The sequence below is a fragment of the Muntiacus reevesi genome, chromosome 2, assembly GCF_963930625.1.
Source record: "Muntiacus reevesi chromosome 2, mMunRee1.1, whole genome shotgun sequence".
NCBI classification, from domain to species: Eukaryota; Metazoa; Chordata; class Mammalia; order Artiodactyla; family Cervidae; genus Muntiacus; species Muntiacus reevesi.
In genome coordinates this window covers 178,148,433-178,169,931 of record NC_089250.1, presented here as the reverse complement: position 1 = coordinate 178,169,931, position 21,499 = coordinate 178,148,433, and positions in this window count along the sequence as shown.

The window sequence follows — 21,499 nt, the reverse complement described above, 5'->3', positions numbered from 1 at the left end:
AAGCCAAAGAGATAAATGGCTGAATGAGTTCTCATAATTAGTAAGTTGTGGAGCCAGCATTTGAAGCCACATCTCTAGAGATGACATATCTTTTCCATGATGCCATGCTGCTATTCTAAAGTAATAAGAATAATTGCATATATAAATATTTATTAAGCACTTACTGTGTGCCAAGTATATGGCTCTAAGCACTTCACATATATTAAGTTATTTAATCCTTAAAACAATCCAGTTTTACAGAGAAGGAAACTGGGGCATGGAGGAATAAAATTTTTTTTCTTCAAAATAATAGATGACTGTCCAGGGAGGTTATGTCACATTCAAAAGGGGTTCAGTACTCTTAAAGACCCCACTTTGAGTTTGTTTTCTACTAAAAGCCAAAGTATTCTGCCAAATTATTTATGTCGTTTCAGTAGATGAAAGACCTGTTAGCAAATGCCAACCAGATGCTTCTCTGGATGCTTCCAAGGCTGTGTGGGGCTCTTGAAAGAAGCAACTCCAGAGAGGAGTGACCCCTCTGTACAGTGCTCCCCTGACCTTTGTAGAAGGGGTGAGGCAGAGATGAGACTCCCCAGGTCTTCTCAAAGTGATGGATGTGCTCATTTTTGCCTCTGCACACATGTCTTCTTCCTGCCGTACGAACTGTTTACTGCATCCTCACGTCCCTGTCCTCGAGGCCTCGGGGACACCTGTGATCCCAGTGCTTCCTGCCCCACGCCTCAGTCTGTGCACACGTGTCCTACATTATTTCAGAGACTTCCACCCTGTGCCCTGGAGCCTCCACCTTCTAAGCCAGGTGCCTAACTTGTTCAGTCTCTCTTTCTGCAGGAACCACTTCAACTCCTTGCCTATTTGGTTGGCTTCTTTGAGATGCCCTTCAGATCCCTGGCCTTTCGCCCACAGTTCCCACAGCCAGAGCGGCACCGAGCACTTCTGTGAAGGTCAGTGTTGGATCCCGTTTCTGCCGGGTGAGCTCGTCTCCGTCTTGAGCTCGATAGACACCGTTTTCCTTTGTGCTCAGAGAGAGTCTGCACTGAGAACAAGTCCCACTCTCTCTCTCTCTGTTTGACCAAAGGTGTAATTGCCTGCCATAGCATCTTTTCCTTTGGTCCAGCGCTCCCCTCCCACCCTCATAGATTCACTCATTCATTTAGCAGACGATGGGCAGGGCACCCCGCGAGGAGCTAGAAATACAGTGATGGTAAGACGGTGACTGTCATTGTCTCTCAGGGGGGCTGAGCGGCAGACAGTTAAAACACAGTGTGTGTCGTGTGACTGGTGGACACATGCAAGGGGGTGAGAGGCACAGAAGAGGAGCACCCAGCTTATACTGGGGCATCGCAAAGACTTCTCGAACAGCAGTCCTCAACCTTGTTGGTAGCAGGAACCAGTGTCATGGAAGACAGTTTTTCCACAGATGAGGTAGGGGATGATTCTCATATGGAGCACACAACCTAAATCCCTCGGAAATCCATCGCATGGGCAGTTCACATTAGGGTTCAAGATCCTATGAGAATCTAACGCCGCCACGGATCTGACAGGAGGCGGAGCTCAGACGGTAATTTGACCAATGGGGACTGGCTGTAAATACAGACGAAGCTTCACTGCTCACACACCTGCCACTCACCTCCTGCTGTGTGGCCGCATTCCTAACAGGCCTAAGAGCAGTACTGGTCCATGGCCCCAGGGGGTGGGGACCCCTGTTCTAGAGAACACACGAAGTAGAGAGTGAAGGAGAGGAAGTGTTAGGAGGTCAAATGTGCTTGAGTGAGTTATGAGGTTGGAAGGAGGTAAGGGTTATGAGGAGGAAGGAGGTAAGGGCAGAAGGGGCATTACATGTACGCGTGCACGTGTGCATGCACAGGATTGGTACAGCCATGAAACTAAAAGGCCTTCCTAAGGTCAGAAGCAGAACATTCAAAGGACGTGTCCAAAAATGAGGCAGTGAAGATAAACAGAAGTCAGATCACGCAAAGCCTTTTGAGCCATGATAAGGCAACCGGACTATTCTGAAGGCCCTGGGAAGCCGTGAAAGGGTTTTAAGCAGGATGGTGATCTTGGGACCAGATTTGCCTTTTGCAAAGGTCACTGGCTGGAAAACGAGGAGAGGTCTGGGGTGGAGGGAGGTGATGAGGGGCCGGCTGCACCAACAAATGAAGGCTGTGCCACATGTGTGCCCCCCTAGAGGACCCCCAAGGGTCACTCAGCTGCTTGGGGAGGTGGCCGACCTCAGCCCTCAGCCCAGCCCCTGTCTGGGAAGTCGCCTCTCCCCAAAGCCACGCTGCTCCTCCGGGGTAGCCACGTCAGACGACTGACTGAGGGGACGGCATCGAGGCTCATGCCCTGTCCCCACAGGACGACCCGAAGCGCGTCCGGGCCCCAGAGTGTCTGTGGTGCAGCCGTGTCCCAGTTCAGGGTCCTCATCCTTCCTTCCCCACTCCCAGGCTCCCCAGGAAACTTCCTGCCTGCTCCACTCAGCATCTCAGAGCTTGTTTCCCGGGAAAGAGCTGGGATCAGGGGTGGTCCAGGGAAGACCTCCATCCCCCCGCCCCCAGGTGGCTGGCCTGAGGCATTCACAGGTGGTGGCACTCTGCCGGCCCTGGTGAGCTGTGGTCCCGCAGCTGTGAAGGCTTGTGGCTGGTGAAGGGGGCTGGGGTGTCCTGGCAGGGCCAATGAATAGCTCAAGCTCAGCTTTTGAGAGGTCAAGGGCATGAGATAATATTATAACGAAATGAATGAGCCCAACGAAATGAGATGCTTTCTAATGAGTGCCATTGATACCGTGGAGAAAGACTATACAAAGCCAACTGTGAAATTCAGAGTGCCTTCAAAACAGTATATAAGGAGACTCTTATCTCCCGCATCCAGAAGGCAGGAGAAGCCAGGCCAGGGACTTCATGTGGCAGTACCCTCAGTCCTCCAGAGCACAGCGGATTCTCAGCCCCAGCAAGTCTGCTGTGTCAGCGCAAGCCCTGAGTCAGAAGGCGTGGGACCCTGAGGACGGAGATAGGGTCATCCAGGCAGATGCACTTGAAAGCCCTGTAGCCCCAGACGCCTGGAAACCCCCCACCCTGCAGCTGTGGCCCACAGCTTTGCTTAGAGGCTAACTGGGAGACCACACAGAAGGCTCAGCCTTTCAAGGCAGTGTGTGCCCGCTCCCCAGGATGAGCCCTCCCCTCCCCGCTGGGCACCAGGCCAACCTCAGGGACCAAGTCCTAACACAACCCATCTGAGGAAGCACGGGGCCTGCTCGGGGATGAAGGGGACTGTCCCCCTAGAGGAAGGGGCTATGGGACTAGATCCGCGGGGAGCTGACAGGGGAGGGGGCATCAGACTGGAAGAGGGAGAGCTTGCTGATGTGAAAACATGTCTACAGATGCTCTGCACTCAACACCCCGGCAAGGACCCCTAGTGAACGTGACAGCATGCTAGCGGGACACGTCTTGGGAGCTCAGAGGAAAGCAGGAGTGCGCATTCAGTGAGGTAGGAATACCTGAGTGCTATGGCAGGTGTGGGAGAACAGCCCAAAAGGCACAGAAGTTCACACTGCCCAATAGACTTCCTGCAGCAGAAACCCAACCTCAGACCAGAGGCTTCAGATAGAAGCCTCTGAACAGAAGGCATGTTCATGTTATAGCTTACAATGAATTCATTCCACTTTTTGGGGGGAAAGGTTTGTTTTTTTATTTGACTCTGCTGGGTCTTAGTGGCGCACGCAGGATTTTGTTGCCATGTGCTGGATCTTTATTGTGGCATGCGGAATCCTTTCTTTCTTTTTTTTTTTTTAAAGTTGTGACGGGTGGGATCTAGTTCCTTAACCAAGGATTCAACCCAGGACCCCTGCATTGGGAGCACAATCTCAGCCACTGGACCACCAGGGAAGTCCCAAAACTTTTCAGTTTACAAGAAACTTTCTCAGTTCATTTGAGGAAAAATGCCCCTCAGTTCAGTTGAGGAAAAATGCCTTTTGTGGCTCATGATCATTTTGAATATGAAGTATTTACTAAAGGAAATTTTCTTTCCTAAGAGGTCTCAGAATGCAGATTGTTCAGTTTTTCTTTTTCAGAGAAAGCTCTCTGCTGTATCTTTCTTGAGAACAAATTTGCTCAATTCTTATCTTCCTGGCTGGTGAATAGGTTTACCCTGGATAGCATTACTGCTTGGCTTTCATTATTCTATTTTCCTGGCTGCGCTGTGTAATTTTTCTCCTTGTAATTTTCCTTGGTATGCTGTGTGAATCACATACGAAGCTTGCTTTGAGTCATTTGCCATTAGTTCAGCTTCTGGGTAACATTTTCATTTTACCAATCATGTCTTAGACCGTGTCAAACAATAATATTGACACAACAACACTACAGTGATAACTTATGCCGAGTGAATACTTACTCTGCATTAGGCACTATTCCCAGGGTTTTCCATAATCGACTTATTTCATCTGCACATTGACCTTGTCTCTAGTCCCCTACCCTTTTAAAAAACCTCTCAAGACATAAAGTAGACAGATTGGGAGGCTTCATCTCCAGGTTACAGATGGAGACACAGCCACAGAGGTCATCCTGCCTGTATGTGAGCCCTTCCTGTGATGGGCGGCTCAGCCTTTCTCAGACGGTCCCAGTAAGGTGAGACTTGGTGTCAACTCTCTGAAGGTTTGGTGCTCAGAAATCTCACAATATCCATTGCCTGCCCCCAACAGATAATGAGTTAGGCTGTGTGGGGTTGCCAACCATGGATGGAAATTTAGGTAACTGGGCCTCTAGTCCTGCCCTAGGAACAGGTAACATTTTCCCCTGGGACTCAGTCTCTCCGTCTATCAAATGAGAGCATAAACCAGGTCAGAAATTGCATATTGGTGGCATGAGGGACACTTGGTGCCCAGGGATATGTTTTGTTTAGGCTACCCATTTCGTTTTGCTTTGAATTGGTTTTTCAGGGTAAGGGGGTGAATTCCTTTAAGAGGTAGCCAGTTCAGACTGTGCTCCATGACACCTTATGGTTTAAACAAGTCGGAATTACACATTTATGTACTTGCCTGGTTCCTATAGACTTTTGAGATTATAAATGCAAATGTGGGATTAAATGATCTCTGAGACTCACCAGGTCGATCATGTATATTTCCCTCTGGAGTCCCTGAGCCAAGGAGATGGGAGACCTGCCAAGTGAGCTAGGGGCAGGGAGGGGGCTTGTAAATGAGGGAGCAGGAGCGGTTGCTGGCCCTCCATGTTCTTAGTGTCCTGGGATCTGAGACACCCGGCCGGCCTTGCCTGGTGCTGCCCACTCCGCAGCACCAAAGAGGACAACGCAGCGGCGTGTCCTGGCTGGGACGCTGGAGAGGTGTGTGATGCCCTGCTCTCATGCATGGCAGGTTGGTGACAGGTGGCAGGCCTGCTGTGGAGGCAGAGCTCAGCAACAAACAGAGACACTGTCTGGCAGCACCTGCAGTTGCTGGGACCCCTGCACCGGGGCATGTGGAAGCCGCCTGCAGTCTTCAAACCACACGAGGCTGTGCGAACTGTCCCAGTGGGTACAGGCCAGCCTCACCTGTGTTCTCTCGGCCTTGACAGATCCAGCTCACCTCTGGCTTTTGCTCTCTGTGGTTGTCATAGTTACAAGATTTCGTTGTCCCCAATTCCTCCTCTTCATGGCGGAGAGGCTCAAACCCACTTCCGACCAGGGGCAAACACTGAGGTCACCCCAAGATTGCACTGGTAACACCAATTTGGCCTTATACTTCCTGGAACATAGTAAGGGCCCCATTTCTTTAACATGCATGAACGACCTTGACTTTATCTTAGAGTCTGTCTTCACTTATTCCATGCCCAGCTCTGTGACTGACACAATCAGAGCTGGTATTATCTCTCAAGCAAGATGACATTTCAAAACACACAAGCCTCAGGTGGACGGAGATAATGTCAGGGGAGCTCAGTAGATTTCCTCTCAGGCCCTAATGAGAAACACAAAGGAGCAAATTATAGAGACTTTCTATAGAGCCCTTTGGTGAGTGCAGGAAGAGAGAGGGGAGAAAAAAAGAACCCTAGCAGTAATAATGGCCTTTTTGAGAGGAACTAGTGTTATTCGTCAGCTCTCGAATCCAGATTGAGTTCAGTAGGTGAGAGAGCACCGTTCTCTCTTGGTGGATTTCTCCATGTGAGCTTTGGGAAAACATTTCAAGCCGAAGAGAATTAGATCAGCCAAAGACAGTGTGCACTGTCTCCCCTGGCAGAGGAGCCCGTGAGTGAATTCTGTTCCTTTGTTTTGTCTCTCAGCTAGAATACCATGTTTAAATTAATGTTTTTAACAGCATTATTTAAGCTCTGCCAACATTTTATAAGCTAGTCTTAAGGTCGGAACTTTGCTTTAATTGTTCATGTCCACAGAACCTCTTTGAGGTGCAATTGTATATAGGGGAAACTGAGTCCTACAGATACAATGTATAAGCTGATTTTTTTAAAAAGCTGTGTATTTTTACATTATTGTGACATAGAATACTTGAGAAGCCAAGGGTCCTTGATAAAGTGTTTTTTTCTTTTCTCGTAAACCTTGTAGCACTGAGCATTATGCCTTATACATACATAGTAGGCGCTCTGTGGATGTAAGTAGAATTGAGTTTATCAAATATTTATTATGTCTTCTACATTTAATTATACAGTTTTGCTAGAGTAGGAATCCTACTCTAATAGCTTCATTCCAATTCAAGTTTTGCAGGGCAGACTTAATTTGCTTAATTTATCGCAAATAGCTTGAAAAATTATGAAATGTTTTGTCATTAACATAAGTCACTGGGAACTAGACCTAGGCTGAACATTTTTCTTACACAGTGCAGTTGGTACGTAGTTTAAAGTTAAGCCAGCAGAATCTTTAAACAGGTTTTTATAAACAGCCTTCTCCTTGATTATTGAATAGCATTAGTCTGATCTTTTAGAGTCCCAGCCATCTTAGAGCCCAAAATAAGCGTGTGAACACTGCAAAGCAAAAGAAGAAAAAAAGAAAAAAGAAGCTCACCATCTCACCAGCCACGTGAAGAGGAACTCCATTCCCACTTGGCGTCCAATTGAACCTTTATGAACTGCCAATGCCACACACCCAGGAGGAACTGTATGAAAGACCTGCAGGAGATGCCTTATGGATCTCCTTAGACAGGTGCTCTTCACACCTCTACAGCTTGTCTGAGGCTCACTCCACAGAGTCGTGGAGGGAGCTCTGCCCTTCCTGAAGCACATTGAAGTCAAATAAACCCGGAGCTGAAAAAACGAGATGTGCAGATTCAAACCCCAAATTGTGGGAATGACAGACAAAAGGTGGACAGTAAGTCTTTTTTTTATTATTATTAAAAGCCTGTGTATTGGGGGGATTTCCCTGGTGGTGCAATGGATGAAGTTCCACCTGCCAATTCAGGGGACCACGGGTTCAATCCCTGGTCCAGGAAGATTCCACATGCCGCAGAGCAACTAAGCCTGTCGGCCACAACTATCAAGCCTGTGGTCTAGAGCCCAGAAACTGCAACTATTGAGCCCAGATGCCCTACAGCCCATGCTCTGCAACAAGAGAAGTCACTGCAAAGCCTGCTTACTGCCACTTGAGAAAGGAATGAAGACCCAGTTGCAGCCATAAATAAATATGAATAAAATTTTTAAAAATCCTGTGTATTTGGCATTCACTGTTTTCAGCAGAAGCCATCATCATTCACTCACTCGTGTTCATTCACTCATTTATTCATCCCATTTAGGTGGCGCACCTACTTTGGGCATGCCAGGAGTATAAGTGGTCTCTGACAGGGCTGTTGGAATGACTCCCTAGCCTGCAAGTCTATGAGGGACCCTGGAGGTATGAATAGTGTGTGGACCCACCTCACTGATTCACACCTTGTATATTTGGAAATATAAGGTCTTTAAATCAGTTTGCCCAATCATCCCAGAGACTTTAGGTGAGGGTGGATATGTTAACCAAAGGAAAGTTTCACTTGAACTAACATTATTTGTGATTCAAATTCTTTTAAAAAAAATCTTAAAATTTCAGAAGGAGACTGTTATGGACTGAATTGTGTCCTCCAAAATTTGTATGTTGAAGCCCTAATTCCCAATGTGACTGTATTTGGAGATAGGGCCTTTACAGAGGTAATAAGGTTATAAGCAATCATAAGGGTAGGACCCTAATCTGATGGGACCTATGTCCTTATAAGAAGAGGAAAGACACCAGAGAGCTCTGTGAGGGCAAAGGGAAGGTAGCCTTCTCCAAGTCAGCATGAGAGGCTTTACCAGAAACCAATCTGCTGGCACCTTGATCTTGGAATTCTAGTTCCTAGAACTATGAGAAAACAAATATCTGTTGTTTAAGCTACCCAGTCTGTGATACTTTATGGCAGCCCTAGCAGACTAATGTAGAAACCTTGCAAAAATCCACTAAGCTGTTTCACAGGATTGTGACAGTACAATGCTGAGCACACAGGATGGACAATAAGCACTTGCCAAGCAAGGGGTAAAAAAGAAGCAGTGACCGATTTTTATTTTCTTGGGCTCCAAAATCACTGTGGATGCTTTCTAGAGCCATGAAATTAAAAGACACTTGCTGCTTGGAAGGAAAGCTATGACAAACCTAGACAGTGTATTAAAAAGCAGAGATATCACTTTGCCAACAAAGGTCCATTATAGTCAAAGCTATGGTTTTTCCAGTAGTCACGTACAGATGTGAGAGTTGGACCATAAAGAAGGCTGAGTGTCGAAGAATTGATGCTTTTGAACTGTGGTGTTGGAGAAGACTCTTGAGAGTCCCTTGGACTGCAAGGAGATCAAATCAGTCAATCCTAAAGGACATCAATTCTGAATATTCATTGGAAGGACTGATGCTGAAGCTGAAGCTCCAATACTTTGACCACCTGATGGGGAGAGCCAACTCATTGAAAAAGGCTCTGGTGCTGGGAAAGATTGAAGGTAAAAGGAGAAGAGGGTGACAGAGAATGAGATGGTTAGGTAGCATCACCAACTCAATGGACATGAATTTGAGCAAACTCTGAGAGATAGTGGAGGACAAAGGAGCCTAGTGTTCTGCAGTCCACGGGGTCACAAAGAGTTGGACACAACATGGTGACTGAACAAAGCGAGCATGCAGAGAGAACTCAGGACACAGCTCTCCGACAGAACTGAGAACCTGGTCCAGAGGCCCTTCTGTGGGTGGGGATACGGGAACAGGGACCCAGTGACTGAGCTTCATGCTTCGTCTCCCCTCGCTGGAAACCACAGTTGCTCATCCATCTCTGCTTTATGGGAAGACTCCAAAAAAGGCTGGATGATGACCTTAAAATAGCTTAAATTTGAAAACAGAAATGAAACACTTGATCTCTAGCTCCATGCACTCTCCCCTGCCTGCTTCCTCCTTTTGCTAAAGAGTAAAGAGCAGAATAACAAGTCTGGGTCACGCGCATTTCTTGACCCGTGTCTTCTTGGCCGCCCCCTGTTAAAGGAAGATGCTCTGTCAGTCCTTTGGTGCCGCATGAGTTATACATAGTGATCTCTTTGGATATCAAAAAGATCAAGGCAAGACTATAAAGATGGCTTTGCTGGTCTTCTCCGTCCCACCCCTCAAACTGTGCCAACTGCTCCCAGGTTACCTGATGTCCCTCAGCACATTGATCTGACAAAAGAATCCTCATACGGTCCTAGAGATCAAGATTAGCTAACACTTGCCACACTATAGGTTGCATTTGACAAAGTTTACACACAGAAGCTATTTCTTTCTTTCTAGGTTTCATACCTGAAATTTGGAACACTTTCAGCAGATAAATAAATAATGATGCTTAATCTAGAGACATGGTCCAACTGGCCAGAATTTCTGAATAAAAAGTCCACAGACAAGAAAACCCCAAATTAGCATGTTTTTCCACCCAGTTGAATGATTTCTATGAAAACAGGATTCATTAAAGTGATCAGTCTATTCACTAATTGTCATATTACTAATATTACCATGATTACACCCCACCCTCCAACTCCCCTCACTAGAGCCTTGCCACTGGAAACAGTGAGATTTTATAGCATATCATCTCTCTGAGCTGAGAGCCACTACCGTAACCACGCGTGACTCTTTCATCTTGGTGATGCTATCTGGTGTTACAGTGATTTGTGAACTTGGCTTTGAGGAGTGTCTTCTGGCTGAGCCGTGTGGCTTAAGGCAGGCTGGCTGGCCATCAAACCACAAAGAGGCTGCTTGGACATAGCCTCAGAGCTTTCGCTGGGGTGCACTGCTCAGCCGCACACTGCAGCCCTCCTGAGGAACTTTTCTGAGGTCTCAGAGGGGATCAGGCTCAGGCCTCTCTCTCTTAACCACTGATAAGACTGATGTGGAAAGCCAGCATGATCATTTATGAGGAGAAATCAAACTAATAATATTAACACAGGCCCAACCAGCTCCTTCTCTCTGGTCAGCACACTGTATAGGGAGCTGAACTATAAGGGGAAGGTGGCTTAGAGAGCCAGGAGCCAGAGCAGAAGGGAGCAGTTAAACCTGTTTGCAATTAGAGCCTTCACCCACATCAGGTTCTGTGTATGAGTCAGGTTTCCAGACCGTGATGCTGTGTGACAAGCCTGACAGTTCCGTGACCTAAAAACAACAGCGTTCATTTTCCATTCACATGTTTTCAGGGAGACTCCAGAGCTTTTATTTCTTCAGGCTGCAGGCAGGGTTCAGGTCATCTCCATGTGTATGTTATTCTGGAACCAGACTAAAAGGGTTACAGGGGGGATCTCTTCTGGCAAATGACAGGAGCATAAGAGGCAGGCAAGTCGCGTGAGGCTGTTGAAAGCCCTGCTCACATCACGCCCGAGCATTCCATTGGTTGGTCAGGGTCAAAGGTCAAAGACAACCAGTGGGGAGTAGATGCCCTCTCAGGGAAGCCACAGTTAAGGGCAGAAAAGGAAGGACGAGCTGTGCACATATAATGCCACCTGCCCTCGAGGTAGCCCAGGAAGTGCCTCTGAGCCACGAGAAGCCCCTGCCCTGGGGACTAAGCCAGGCTGTCACTGAATCGCCAGGCAGTGCCGGGGCGGGTGGGGGAGGGGGTCCTCTCGGGTGACTTTCCTTCTGCTCAACACAGTCCTTCTTTATAGAAGTTATGCATTAAATTCAATTACAGTCCTGCTGACTGACGACCGTCTCTTAAGGTGACTTTGCCTCCTCAGCTCTGACGCAGGAGGTCTTGAGTCCATAATTCAGCTCCAAGGTGAACCTTCTTTCCCTCCCTGTCCAGTTGCTTGGGGTGCTTCACTACTGCCCCGTTGGCTCCTCCATGAGACAGCTAGACCTCAAGGGCAGGGACCATGGATTATTCATCTTAGAATTTGCTGTGGAGACCCGGGTTCGATCCCTGGGTCATAAAGATTCCCCTGGCGAAAGGAATGGCTACCCACTCCAGCATTCTTGACTGGAGAATTCCATAGACAGAGGAGCCTGGTGGGCTACAGTCCATAGCGTCGCAAAGAGTCAGACACGGCTGAGCTACTAACACACACATGGTTTGGTTGGTTATGTCCACCCCAAATTCATATGTTGAGACCTTTCAACCAGAAGCAATGTCATTCAAAGATTGACAGAGGAGCCTTTGGGAGGTGATTAGGTCATGAGGACAGAGCCCAGATACATAGGACTTTTGCCCTAATAAAAGAGACCCCCACAGAGCACCTAGCCCCTTCCACCAAGCAAAGAGCCAGGGAGGAGGTGCCGTCTGGGAACCAGGAAGCTCTCACTAAACACCAGATCTGTTGGCACCATGATCCCAGAGTTCTCAGCTTCCAGAACTGTAAGAAAGATACGTTTGTTGTTCGTAAGGCGCCCAATCTACAATATCTTCTTATAACAGCCCAAATGGACTAAGACAGGATTTTTCCAATGATCTCACCACATCCATGTGGAACTGAGTACTGGCTTCCAGGAGCTTCAGGAAAAGTAATGTGACAGCGTCCGTCTTCACTGTCTGTGTCCCCACGAAGCGCCAGGAGAAGGACGCCAGGGCGTCTACAGTGCCTAGAATGGTGCTTGTCACAGAGAAAAGTTTACTCAAGGCTGCGAACCAGTGGGTTGTTGCTCTGCTCCTCCCATTGTGAGCTGACAGCGACTCCCTCCCTCCTCTCGGCCTGACAGTCTGAGAATTCTCAAGGGCGTCTCCTGTATCACTATCCCAAACAGGACTGGAAACAGGCCCTTCTCACCCAGCGCAGAACAGGACGTTCTCTCCTCGACACCTTCTTCCATTGACTTCCCCACCCGCCTCCCTCAGACTCAACAATGGCTGATTCAAGGCCATGAGTCACGCCAGCCCCGAGCGTGAATTCACGGGGCTGGCGTGCGGACGTTACAGGACTCTCACCCCACAACGAGGTGGGTGCTCTCCCTACCTGCTCGGAGACCACCAAAGAAAAGCTCTTCTGGCTGTCTGGGCGGCCAGAACTCCAGCCCCAGCCCCCCGTCCCCGGCCAATCACCCACCCAGCCCTCCGCCTTCCTCCCCGGCACATCTGCAAACGCTGCTTCCCACCTCAGGGCCGCCCCCGACCAGGCGTGCCTCCCAAGGAGGCCGCGATGTCCCACTCATCTCTGAAGACAGTGCTGTGTCCGTGAGCAGACGCTGTGCCCGCTGCTTGAGCACCATTCAGAAGCGAACACTTGAGCCTCCACTGACTGTTCTGTTCGGCTATTACTCATTTTTTTTTCTGTTTTTTTTTTCTGTTTTTTTTTGCTATGCATTCAATAAGCGAGCAGAATGTGCCCTCTTCAGCTCCACGTCCCTGGTGGGGAGGGGACGGGGGGAATCCATCTCGCTGCGGTGCGTTCCCCTTCCCACTCCCATTTCTGAGGTTAATTGGTATCCACCCGGGTCTGGTGGAGCATTTTCAACAGCATTTTACTGGTCAGGGGGCATCTTTTGATCACAGGATATCAAATAGAAATGAGAAACAACTTTCACCTCCTGGGCGGCCCTTGGGGTCTCAGTTGCTCCTCCAGCAAAGCGGTCAAGGGGACCACAATGGACCACGCATGGGCTGAGTGGCCTGGCTCCTGCCATCAAGCTGTTCATTGTCTTTGGCTACGAGAGAGACAGGAACCCAGTGAACTGCCCCCAGGTGGGAGCCCTTAATGCAGTTCCGGAGGAAGCAGGAGATTCCTTGGCCTTTCAGTTTCACTTTTTTTTAGTTTTTTTAAAAAATAATTTTATGAATTTATTTATTTTATTTGTGACTGTGCTGGGTCTCTGTTGCCGCGAGGGCTTTTTCTCTAGTTTCGGCGCGCAGGGCTACTCTCTAGCGGTGGTGTGCAGGCTTGTCATTGCAGTGGCTTCTCTTCTTGCAAAGCACGGGTTCTAGGCCAGGCAGGTTTTGGTAGTCGTGGCACGTGGGCTCAGTAGCTGCAGCTCCCGGGCTCTAGAGCACAGGCTCAGTACTTGTGGCGCATGGGCTTAGTTGCTCCGCAGCATGTGGGAATCTTCCCAGATCAGAGATCAAACCCGTGTCTCCTGCACTGGCAGGCGGATGCTTTACCGCTGACCCACCAGGGAAGCCCTCAGTCTCACCTTTTCAGGAAGGTGGAAGAATTCTGATTCAGGTCGAGAATGGCTGTCAGAACACCCTCGGGACTCTAGTGACTGGGCCAGGAGCAGAAGACACTGTTGGGTATCAGAAAAACTCTCAGCTCCCCTTGGACTCTCCCCACTCCTTTCTTCTTTCCAAAGGTGCCCTTGACACCGCACAGCGGACAGCAGCCAAGAACAACGGTACAGCAAATGTCAGAGCACTGTACAGCTTCTGACTTCACATGTTATCTGATTTAATCCTCACTACCGATTAACACAGGTAGTGATGTAAATGGGTCATTACTGTGCCCATTTTATAGATGAGAAAACTGAGGCTCACAGAGGGTAAAGGATCTGTCCAAAGCTAATGACCAGGGAAGTCAAGACCCAGCTTTGTCTTGGGTCAGCCTGTCACGTGCAGATCATTTCCATCGTCCCCGATGCAGGAGGAACAGTGCTGCTGGGATCATGAAGCCATGCTCATCCATAGCCCTGTGGAGGAGGCTCCTCCCAGCTGTGAACTGAGGGGCACGCACCACGGATTGGAGGAGCAAACCATACAAGGGGCACTTGGGAACCAAAACCTCAGCTTCTCAGGGCAGGGAGGCACCCCTGAGCCTTCCACGAAGCTGTGCTCAGGCTGACTGACAAGGGCACAGCTGATTATTCTGCTCCAGCAGCTCATTAATCCCCATTAACTTGGCCACCTGGCAAGTGTGCCCCCAGCCTCCCACCAGAGAGGCCCCCTCCATCTCCCCCAAATTTTTTCCTTATTTCCGAATTAATCCATATCCTGCCTCTGCTGCAGTAATTGGGGGGCAAACACTTCAAAACCTTACACCGTGTGAAGATGGCACATTTTTAAAAAAATTGCTTCTCCAACCAATAGTGCCCATAATGGAGTTAGAAAAATGAACTCCTCTCACTAGCCTCTCAGATCCGTCTACCAGCGCTCGGCTTCTTTGTCAGAGGAGTCGTCTTATTGCTGTTGAGTGTGTCTTGTCGAACACCCAGCCCCCAGCCGGGGCTTGGGGGCAGGGAAGGAGTCGGGCAGAAATAAAGAGATCTGGGCTCCTTTGTGCTAAGCAGACAGATGCCTGAGAACTTCCCGGTGCCGATGAAAGGAAAGTCTATCTGGTCACGAGGCTAGTCTATTACTTTCGTCAAGCCTACAAAGCAAGTTCCTCATCTGACTGTTTTCTTCTTTTCTGATAATTGCTGCAGCGCCTGGCTCTGACAGAAAGAAACTACCACTCCGCCTTAGAGATAGTTGTGGTGCCTGTGTCCTAATGACACAAGGGTGGCAGCCTTCGTGGGGAAGAGGAGACAAATGTCAATTAGCACAGACTCTTGAATGCGAGCCAGCAGTGTCTCAAAGCCAAGGCCAGCAGCCGTGGATCAAGGGATCCTCCAACACACAGTTTTGTTTTGCCTTCTCTTAAATTAGCTGACCTAAATATATTATATACATATAAATTGGAGCCAGTACACCCCCACCCCTGCCATCAATTAGTGGTGCCTCTGGAACACAGGATCTAAGACATCTCAAAGCCAGTGTGACCTCCAAACATCACCAAAGTAGTTAACGATTGTCCCCGCTTCAGTTCCTCATCTCTGGCATGAACTCTTTCCTCTCCCTCCCCTGAACAGAGCAGGCCTGCCCCAGTGGATTCTTCTGGGAATTTCCTGGTCTTTAGGATCACAATGGGAGGAATGCAGTTTGGACCCCACTCTCTTCAAGGACCTCGGAGGTCCTGGCTAAAGCCACCAAAGTCACATCCTTATTTGTCTCCCCCTGCTCCAGTGCCCCATGTTTCTCTCTCCCCCAAGCCTCTTGTAGATACTTCCCTGCCTGGGTGAGTGGGGGGAGTAAGGAGGTGGGGTGGGGGGCCCTCACTCTGTTGACTGCCATGGAAACCAACATTAATTGGGTGCACTGGATTTCAATTCTGACATTGGCAGCGTGTCTCAGCAATGGTCTTTGGCAATAGTTCTCCCAGATGGCATGACTTTCTCAAATAAAGAATGCCCATGGTCTGCCCTGCTCCACCCAGCGCTTCCTTCCCCGTGCATCGTCTTAAGATTTTCCCTAGTGTGTTACAAACCCTCCAGGAAGTGGTCTACTCTACCCTGGGCAGGATTTAATAAACCGCTCGAAAGGGAAGCATCTGCTGTTGTCTGAGACACGAAGTCTACTTGGGTTTAAATTCTCCCCCAGGCACTGGGCTGTCTTTTCTGCCAGCAAAGCTGAGCTAAAACACAAAGAAGCGAAGCCACTCATAGGGAACCAGGAAGTTCTCACGCCTCACCTGGTGTTGGTAAGATGTTCACACACTGTAACTGATTCTACCTAAGCATTTACAGTGTGGACCAGACAGGACGGGTAAGTGAAAATGCTGCCAGTTAGTTACGATGCAGTGAGGAAATGTGAGGAATCCTGTGATGATTTGAGGACAGGACACATGTCCTGCTCTTCACTCATTCATTCATTCACCCATCTACCCATCCAACCCTCTATCCAGGGTGCGTGATTGGCCCCTTCAGTAATTAGCATAAAGTGGGGGCTTAATTATGCTGGTAAATGAAGAACCTGCCAAACACACTGTGGACAGAATACCTGCCAGAGCCTCAAGGACCCTCAGACGCGTGCCTCTCGTCTCGCTGGCGTTGTTAAAGGGGCAAGCCAAACCCTCTACTTAGTATATGCGTCTGATGAGGCATCAGAGACACTGCACAGAGTACAACTGACCCTGGCAAGCCGGATGCTACTGCATATTTTCACTGGAAGAATTCTTCTCACCGCTGATCCCCACCCACCCCTTGAATTCTGGATCGCCTTTCAGGAACAGACTTGAGGTCTGACTGAGGCTGGAGTTCAACAGATCCTGGTGCTCTGGACACACGGAGACCCTGGGGAAGGATCCCAGGTGGTCTCTGCCCCTTAGTCCTGTCCGCCCCGTGGTCAATGCAAGCCCTTTGCTACTGCCTTTCCTTTATTTCCACTGAACTCACGAGTCACCCAAGCAGAAGATTTGGATCAGCCGTTCCACTGGACTGGGTGCATGCTTCTTGTTGTCTAAAGCAAAGTGTCTGAACACCCAAGCAGTGCCTGTCACTCCCGAGGGCCAGCACCAGCTCCCTTTGACCAAAGCACAGATGCATCAGCAAGTTGGTGCTGGTGTCACGTTGGAGAACAGTCCTCCACTGTGTGAGTTAATTACATTGTGTAAAACCCCCTGACCCTATTTTGTAATTAAGCTCACTTGTATTGTTTGTTTGTTTGTTTGTTTTTGGTTCTGCATATAAGTGATATCATATGATATTTGTCTTTCTTTGACTTAATTCACTCAGTACAGCATTCTCTAGGTCCAGGTCCGTCCATGTTGCTGCAAATGGCATTATTTCATTCTTTTTTATGGTTGAATAACATTCCATTGTGTATATGCATGCATGTTAAGTTGCCTCAGTCGTGTCCAACTCTGGGCGACCCAATAGACTGTCACCTACAAGCCTCCTCTGTCCATGTGATTCTCCAGGCAAGAATACTGGGATGGGTTGCCATGCCCTCCTCCAGGGGATCTTCCCGACCCAGGGACCGAATCCACGTCTCTTACGCGTGCTGCATTGGCAGGCGGCTTCTTCATCACTAGTGTCACGTGGGAGGCCCTGTGTACATACACCTCGTCTTCCTTATCCATTCCTCTGTTGATGGACATCTAGGTTGCTTCCCTGTCTTGGTTGTTGTAAACAACTGCAATGAACCTTGGGGTACATGTATCCTTTCAGACCATGTTTTCCTCTGAATATATGTCCAGGTGTGGGATTGCTAGATCATATGGTAGCCCAATTTTTACTTTTTTGGGGAACCTCCATACTGTTTTCCACAGTGACTGCACCAGTTTACATTCCCACCCACCAGTGTAGGAGGGCTCCCTTCTCACCACACCCTCTCCAGCATATGTTGTTTGTGAATTTTTTTGATAATAGTTATTCTGACTGGGGCGAGGTGATATCTCATTGTAGTTTTGACTTGCATTTCTCTAACAATGAGTGATGTTGAACATCTTTTCATGTGGCTTTTGGTCATCTGTATGTCTTTTTTGGAGAAATGTCTATTTAGGTCTTCTGCCCATTTTTTGTTGGGGTTGTTTGTTTTTATGATATTAAGCGGCATGAGCTATTTGTAAATTTTGGAGACTAATCCCTTGTCTGTCATGTCATTGACAAATACTATTTATAAAACAGAAACAGACTCACAGGCTTAGAAGACGAACTTACGGTTACCAAGGGGGAGGGGTAAGGAGGGATAGTTAGGGAGTTTGGGATTGACATGAACGCACTTCTGGATCTAAAATGGATAACCAACAAGGCCTACTGTGTAGCACAAGGAACTTTGCTCAATATTATATAACAACCTGAATGGGAAAAGAATCTTAAAAAGAATAGATACATGTGTATGTATAACTGAATCATTTTGCTATACACCTGAAAGTAACACAACATTGTTAATCACTTATACTCCAGTTAAAAAAAGTAACTGTCAGAAACAAAAAGCACCCCACCTGACCCGATGTCTGGTGGTCCTGCCCCCAGGGCAGAAAGGAGGGGGGAAGGGCAGTCAGGAGACCACGTCGTGTCCCCCATGTGCTTTAGGTGAAGCAGCGCGGCCGCTTCTGTCGTGAAGAGAATCACCTGGAGAAGTGAACTCCCACAGCAAAGCCTCCCTCTTCTCCCTCAAGAGAAGCATCACTTCCTTTGGTTTCTAAGGAGGCAGCCTACAGGGCCATTCCTGTCCTGGGGGTTGGTGGGGTGATGTGGGTTAGAGAGCCATGTCCCTAATGTCACAGCAACCTGAAGCACGCAGACATGTGCTTACAACGGCCGCTGCCATGTCGTGCTCACGTGGCGTATGCCAGGCTCCGGCTGAGCTCATCATCTCAGTTAACTCTCGAGACAGCCTTGCGATAGAGACCGTTCTCCCCACGCCAGACCAGGAAATGAGGCTCAGTTCGGTAACTTGCCATCCTTGTCAGCCCAGATTGTCAGTGCTTGGAAGCTATAACTGCCTCTCACGGGAACAGAGACTGGAAGGGAGTGTGCAAAATAGAAAATGGTGGTGTGCCAACTCCCATGTCCCCACCCCTTTCCTGCAGATGTGCTGTGCCCTCCGGACGCTCCTGGGTGACCCAAGTGCACCTCAACTCTGAACCATCATCCCTCCTCCCAAGCTCATCTCCCGCACCTTTGTCCTCTAACTGAATTTTCTAAGCCAGATACAAATGCCTTGAAGGCGACCTTGCCTCTTGCCACCGAGGCCTTTAAGGCCCAGCCTCAGCTTACCCTATAGTCTCATTTACTACCACGGCCCCTCCCTGTCCACACACCACCTGTCCCCCTCCCCTCCCACTGCACCTCTGTTCCTCAACAATGGCAAGCCCTTTCAGAGCTCAGCAACCACACCCCGCCCCAAATGGCCAAGCTTCCCAAGCTTCTCTCTACCAGGTGCACCTCCAAGCACCTCCCCTCCCCAACTTGACCCTGCACCCCAGCAGATAGGGGCCACCACCCGTCTTTGCACCCCCCCCCCCGCCCCCACCGCCTGGCTCAGAGAGTGACTGCCGCCTGGGTAAATGAATGCAGCAATCAAGAGGAGCCTATGGGCACTCCCCGAGCCAGGCCCTGGGTGAACTTGAACCAGTTCCAGGCAGTAAAGCAGAAAATGCACAGAACAGCCTGGGGCTCAGAATTAACTAACAGCCTTCTCTTTGTCTGCACCTGATGAAAGTGGAGTTGATGTGCCCTCTGGGTTGAAGGAGGCTGGGTGCCAAGTTGAGCGCCTTGTCAAGCACTCTGGGCACCTGAGTCTCCATACCTGGATGAGTTGTCCTTGGACCACAACTGCCTACAGCCTGGTGCTGCCGGCTCCAGGAGCACCCAGGCAGAGGCACCCAGGCAGAGGCACTCACCTTCCCCTCCTCCCACCTGCCCAAGGGCCCCTGTGCCTGAACTAATTAGGCAATTACAGACCCTGATGCAGGCTCTGTTCCTGACTGCACAGTTCTGCCAGGATTGAGAAAAATGTCCTTCAGAAACCATTGAGGACATCAAGTCCTTTGAGAGCCTCTTCATTTGGTTGTTTCCTTCCCTAAGAGGCCAGAAAGGCACTCGTGCATCCAATCAGCAGCTATTCTGCTTCAGTGACTATGCAAAGCTGTTCGTTCAGTCCCGTGAACATGGAAAACAAGCCATGAGCATCCCTGGGGGCTCTGTTGGCTACCCAGCAGCATCCCCTGTCCAAGCGTAACAGGACCGGAATCCCATGAAACATCAAGCTGGCCACCTTTGCATGGGGCCAGCTTTGGCCATCCAGACAGTAAGGGTGATCTCATCCCCCATGCCTCAGTGACTGTTCCAGGTGACCCAGGGCTCAGTGGGTCAGCCAAACACATTCCTGATTTTGCCTTGGGAATGGAGGAATGACATAATTTGGAGCAATGACACAGGAAATTTTGCTAGGAAATTCCTGGAAAGGGAAAAAGTTTCCTTGCTTTTCTGAAAGAGTCTGAAGAGGAGACATAGTAGCAGTTGTGAGGGTGAGAACCTGGGAGGCCTTTTTGGCACCATGAGGGAAGCTGCTAGTAGTCCAAGCCTCTGTACTATTTGGGGAGGCAAAGACTGAATGAAAACAAGGTGCCTGATAACATTGTTGAGCTGCTGAATCAAAGCCAACCCTGAAATCCATCCTCCCTCTAAATCTTCCCAGTACATGAGCCAGTCAATCCCCCTCAGTGGTGGAGCTAGAATAAGATGAGTTTTCTTTTTCTGACAGTCCTAACAGATTCAATCCAATGGAAGATGCTGGGAAATGGCTTCCTACAGAGGTGGGAGCTCTGTACCAAGAGACAAAAATCTGTGTCACCCTGCACCACAGTCTGCCTATCAATGAAAGAGGTAATGCCTCAACCTGATGGCTTCCCTCGTGGCTCAGTGGTAAAGAATCCACCTGCCAGTGCAGGAGATTCAGGTTTAATCCCTGGGTGGGGAAGATGCCCTGGAGAAGGGAATGGCAACCCCCTCCAGTATTCTTGCCTGGAGAATCCCATGGACGGAGGGCCAGTGGAATGGGAGTACAGATGTGATCATTGAAAAGTTCCTAGCACATAGTAGGAACTATGTAGATGCTCAAGAAATGATATTCCCTTCCCTTGCCACTTTAAGAGTCAATGATTCCAGGATTTCATTATAAAACAGCAATTGCGATTTTTGCCTTCCTTTCCTGAAATAGTTGCATTTAGGGTCAAATAAAGACATGTGAAAGCACTGAGAAATACAGAAGCCACCACCTGATTAAGGCACAAATACGGTAGACTCAAAGGCACTCATGGCTGTGATCCTCCTAGGTTTTTGCCATCCCTGCTGCCACCTCTGTGAAGCCGAGGTCTCACAGCCCCGGTCGTTCTCCTTTGACCCTCCTCACAGGCACAGGAACTGCACATTACATGTCTGAATCCTTGCCAGACCCTATGTGGACAAGGACTGCATCTGCCTCTGCCCTCCACGCATCCATTTAGTATGTAGGACAGAGGCTGGCCCTCAGTGAAGGACTCGAGAGAGAGAGAGAGAGACTCCCAAGGTCACTGCCTATGGCGCCTCTGGGAAATCAGAACAATGCACCACTCTTGACAGCTGTAGGTCAGTGGGCGGTGTTCTGGCCAGCAGATAGCTCTCCCAGCTGCCCAGTCAAGGTCCTGGTAAGATTCTCGTTGACGCACCAGCAAGTGGCTTCCTGCTGTCATTCTCCACGTGTGACCACGCCTTTCTTTTTGATTCCTCCCTCACACACACACAGCACATCTCAGTTTCTGCTGCATGTCTCCTCTGGTTCTCTCCCCGCCTCTCCATATCCCCCACTCCAAAGGCCACAGGGATGGGGAGGGGGTTCTGGGGGGTT